The sequence below is a fragment of the Thermobia domestica genome, chromosome 3 (assembly GCF_964235325.1).
Source record: "Thermobia domestica chromosome 3, izTheDome1.hap1.1, whole genome shotgun sequence".
In the NCBI taxonomy this organism is placed as follows: Eukaryota; Metazoa; Arthropoda; class Insecta; order Zygentoma; family Lepismatidae; genus Thermobia; species Thermobia domestica.
The window spans coordinates 201,968,880-201,974,432 of NC_137456.1; positions in this window are offsets into that span (position 1 = coordinate 201,968,880).

A 5,553-nucleotide genomic window follows, 5' to 3' on the forward strand; every position below is an offset into this window, starting at 1 on the left:
ATGAAACAAAATGAAATGAGAAAAAGAAGGATCAACGTTAAAAATTAAAAAAAAAAAAAAAAACTACAGGAAGCTTTTTGTTACTCTTTCTTATGAGGAGATTTGTATTACAGTAGGACGTCGATAATCCGAACGTGGTCCCTAAAAGCTTTTTACATTTTGTCTTAGTGCTAGCGATAAACGAACAATAGGGTTGTCCGTTGGCGTTTTGTGAAATCAGCGTTTCTACAAAACCTCATTAATATGTAATTGTTTGTTATGCATATTTTTATTTTTATTTTCCCTTAGGCATAAACAGGTTACGTTTTAAGTGTGAGTTGCAAGAACTGTGTAATTTAGTGTACCAGCAGGTTCTTCAGAAACATTAAAAAGTACGCACGGTATTGTAATTACTGTATGTACTGTATAACCACTGTATCGATAAAAGAGCATACCGTACAATATATTTAAGCTTAAATAGCATTTTCTTGGTTATCTTAGAAAATCTGAACAATTTAAAAATCCAAACAACCTGTTTTTCCAATTATCTCGGATTTTCGACTTCTTACTGTACTTGCAATACATGGTGGCGAGGTAAGCGAGATATCCTGGAAGAGTCAGGGAATTTGAAATTTCTATAAAAGTTACGGAATTCTCAGAATTTCTGCTATTAGGGAGATTTCAAGCTTCCGAAAGCATAGTGCCGTTGTGTAACAGTGTGGACATTTTTTAACGTAATTTTTCTTCATTGCATCCTTGCAGTATCAAACATGTTTCAAAAACAATTTTCTACTCATCCTTTAACCTGTCATTTGGAACCGAAAGCAGTTGACGGAATAATAAAAACAAAAATTCATGTGGAAAGAAAGTTCTGTTAGCATTTGATTCAACAGAGAAAGGAACGCAGATATTGTAAAATATTTTGCAAGAAATTATTGAGTATGCACGTTTTATATAGTGAATATGTACTTTTTATAATAGTTGAGGTCATAATGAAAGGAAAATTGTTATTTGAATAAACAGAGGAAGGACGTAAATATTATAAAATCGTTTTCAATACTTTTTTTATTCTTTTACTCGAGATTTCTTCATAGTTTGTTATTAAAATACTTGCCAACATATCCTAATTTTATTGTCCTAACAAATCAATATATGTTGATAGTAAAGTAGTTTAGATTGATCAAGCTCCTGGGCCTTCAGAATTTCATGTCACGCCTCCCCCCCCCCGATAAGAAATCCCGGGTAACCAACCAATATATGTTCCAGTAAAATAGTCTAAAATGATCGAGCCCCTGGTGTGATGACCACAGTATTTCATGTCACGCCCCTCCTCCCTTTTACGAAATCCTGGCTACGTGCCTGGTTTACCTTAGTGATGATTTCAGGAGATTTCTTCCTGTACTGGGAACCTTTGAGCAAACGAAGGGTGAGAGTAGTACTGGGAAAGTACTAATAAGTGATACTCTAGATTAAGCTCGATCGGAAAAAATGCCTCTGGGAAATTTAAGTAATTTCGGGGGATATCTCCCCGGGTTAACCCCTAAAATAATCATTGATTTACCTGATTGTCGGAACTACTGTAGTTTCATGTAGGTATACTGTTGATTGACAAACTGAGAACTGATTGACGAGCTGAGATTGAAGAACTGAGCAGGGTTGTAAAACTGAGGAATAAACACAGTTTCTTTTTTTTTCTTCGTCTTCTAATCAAAACTTGTATTTAAAACGCTGCAAGATTTTTTTTTTTTTTAATTCTAAGTGTGGTATCACTACTGATAAACTAATTTTCCTTCAAATTTTGTTTGTATTAATTCACTTATCACTATTTCTTCCTAAGATCAAATTTTACTCCATGAATTTAGAACAACTTCCAGTAGATGTGGAAAAATCTTAGAGATCGCTATGATTAGCAACATTGTTGCTTCATTTTTATTTCTCATTATTAAATTGACTTGCCTTTATGATTATATATACACAGATAGCATTATGGTTACATATGCTATATTACATAAGATAAGATAAGAGGCGGCGACTTCCCTGTCACCAATTTATTTTATTTTACCTGCGTAATTCCTAATAAAGATTATGAAATTTCCTGTTTTGAAATTAATTGATATTTCTTTTAGATAAAAATGTTATCCCTTGTGTTCATTACATACACATTTTGGAATAGAATGTACAGGGTGTTGTGTTGTTTCATTTGTAAAGTAATCCGAGTGTAGGCAGACTGTTCTCAACATGGAACAGCCAATTATAATTTCTTCTTCACATAATTTAAGTTCTTAACACTTCCTTCTACTCGAAGTTATTGTTAATGCACAAAACATTTAATCTAAATGTCTTAGAAACACGTTATGTTACCAGCTTCTATATATTGTGAGAGTTATTTTCTGATATAAATACTTCAATTTAAACCCTACAAATATCTTTGAATTTACCAGCACTGTTCTTTATGAATTTTGTTACAAAAGCGCTAAAATTTCAGACAATTTATTCCTTCAAATTCTCCCCTAGGAATTTTACTAAACTCAAGTAAGTAACAAGCCATGAAGCCAAGTCACAGATAAACGATGCCCATGGGGCTAAGTCCTTGCGACCACTTTCAACCCCTTGAAACTTTCAGTTGCTTGTTGGTATGCATGTAGGTATAAATGTAATGCGAACTCAAGTTATTCCCAAAATAATTTAGTTACCCAGTCTTAGTGTTCTGGCTACATTGGAATAATTTATTTTATAAAGAATTGTGTCTCGTACTGAATATCACTCTATTTTTCGTCATAGTTTGTTTTTAACTCGATATACCTTGTTAAACTTTTAAAACATTTTTATATCCTCCGAAAATTGAGGATCGTCAAATGCTGCAGAATAGTCCTTTGTATCAGGCATGATCTCTTCAACAGATGCAAATTTTCTTCCACTGAGCAATTGGTCTTCAGATTTCTAAATAAATAAATAAATAAATAAAAAATAAAAAAGTATGAGGAGGCCAAGTCTGGACAATATGGTGGATAGGGTAGCAGTTTCTAGTGTAATTTGACAATTTTGGGCATGGCAAATACAAAGACGTTGGCCAGGGCATTGACCTACTAAAGGGTAATTTCTCTTTCGTTAACTGGGACATTTTTCTTCAGTTCTTTGTGAAAACGATCTAACCCTTACAGCACAATTACATAGCAGGCATATCCCTATCATGTTCCCTCAGGTACAACTGTGAGCAAAATAAATGACGCGTCTCTTTATTTTTAAGTTGTTTGTCTTCTTTATATGTTGGAAACTTCGGAAGGTTTCCCCAGCAGGACAGGTTAATAATAAATCCGTTTTTAATATTTGTGTTAGATATTAGCTTAAAATAAATAAATTAGAAGCTAAAGCATTAAATCGACCGAAATCACGAGAATTACCAACTCCGCTAAAGTGGGAAATTTTCAAGAACGAGAGGGAATTCTGCAGTTCAACACGAAGCAGCGACGTCTATGTCATTGAGAGAAATGTGGATTAAATCTACAAACGAAAATTTTAACGAAATATTTCTAATATGTCTTATTACATGCATTATCTGCGAACTCCAAATATATGAATCTACACTAAGTATTAACGTATAAATAGAGCAAAAAGTGGAAATTACCCATGGAAAATGACGAATTGGTAGCACGATCGTAATGAAAAATCGTCTTTACCGTAAAACAGGTTCAGTTCACGTAAAAAAACAAATAGCTCAGTTAGTTAAAGCAACGAGTTTGTATGCCGCAGTTAGTTTGTTCGAACCCCATAGAAGTGCAAGTGTCATTTTTATTACTATGGTTATTTTATTTATTTTTTATGTGGGAAAGAATCAAATTGTAACATATGTGTAAAACTCATGACGATACCAAAAAAAAAAAAAAGAAAAAGAAAAATGTCGCTGTCGCACTTGCATTAGTATCCCTAATTTTTGTTTGCAAATTGTTTCGTAATTATTTCCCCTGTACTCACTGTTCACTAGATGCTCACTGCTGCATAACGAGTGTTTTCCATTAAATGTTAATTGTAATTTGGAGAATTTTATAAAGTTTCACAATGTTTATCACTAGATAGTCTTCTATCTACTTTTTTGGACACTTTGATAACAGATTTCCCTATTTAATGTTTAATTTTCCGTATATATATTTAATTACGGAAAAGTTTTACAATGTATTTGTTTTAAATTGAAATTGTTTTGAATTTACCACATGAGGTAAGTAGCCCGAAGGAGGATAACTCAAGTAACTGATATTCTGCGTAAAAGCAACCAATTGTAGATTGATGATGCTTCTTACCTTCAGCACATAATCTTTACGTTAGAGAGTCAGACAGAAAAATCCCGTTTTTCCTCCCCTATGACCACTCATCTTAAAGCTCTACATGTAATGATTCGTGTCACATAATTTCGGCTTTCCAAAGACATTCATATTTAATAATAATAATAATAATAATAATAATAATAATAATTATTATTATTATTATTATTATTATTATTATTATTATTATTATTATTATTATTATTCCTGAATATGCACCCTTACAAGTGTTTTCTTTAGTAATAATTTGAGCAACCACGTAACAAAATTTAAAATGTAGGAGGGGCACGACGTTTTATTCTGCCCCTCTCTTTTCAGCACCCTCCCAAAAGAAAGTATTTAATTTCTGACAAGCAGGGCAGACAAAATGAATAAGAAATATATTTAGAGCATGCTTTCCTCCGTGAATGGAATATCACGCAGCATTTTTTATTCTACCGAAGATGATCCTAGGCCGTTATAGTTAGGTAACAAAAGAAATACGTAATATATTTATAGCGCCCCTTAACTGTAATATTACCGCTTCTTTATTTGTTCGAGGGCGCCCTACACAACCAAGGGTGACAAAAAGAATAGGAAAAGTGTCTAAAGATTACAAAATACTTTATTTTTTGTCAGAAGAATGGCAGTGTATACACAGCATTGCTTTCGTTAACAAGTGTTTCACCCTTGAGTCGCTTATAAAATTAGGCAGAATAAACCTTTGCCGATCGTTGCTCTAAAGGGATTTGTCCAGGATGGTTTGGTGTCATACTAATAACGATGAGTATGTTTACATCACCGTTAAAGAAATAGCAAACTTTCTGAAAGGAACTTACTTAGGAAACATCAGATCCTCCTTATACTTAGCCAGTGCCCATTCTGAAAAATTGCGTCTGGTGTTCTGGGTGAAAGTTCTATGGGACTATTAGAAAAATATATATTCCCGTTTCAGCGTTACCAGACTCACAGCTCGGAATTATTCCAAAACCTGATCGAAATTATGGTAGATTCGGTCAAATTATGCTAGATCCTCATAATTACTAATTCAGAAGTTTTTTAAAGAAAAGAAAACCAAATGTTAAGATGCTATAACGTACCTTAAAACACGCAGATCGCAAAAATACGAGGATAGAACTCAATACTTCACGCAGCAAATCTTGCAACTCAACAAAACTAGTACAGCGATTGCCAGACTCACGGCGTTTGACTTCTAAGAAGAATAAAGAAAGAAAAATATGTCGTATAAATGAATGCAAAGTGGTTGTTTACATATTTT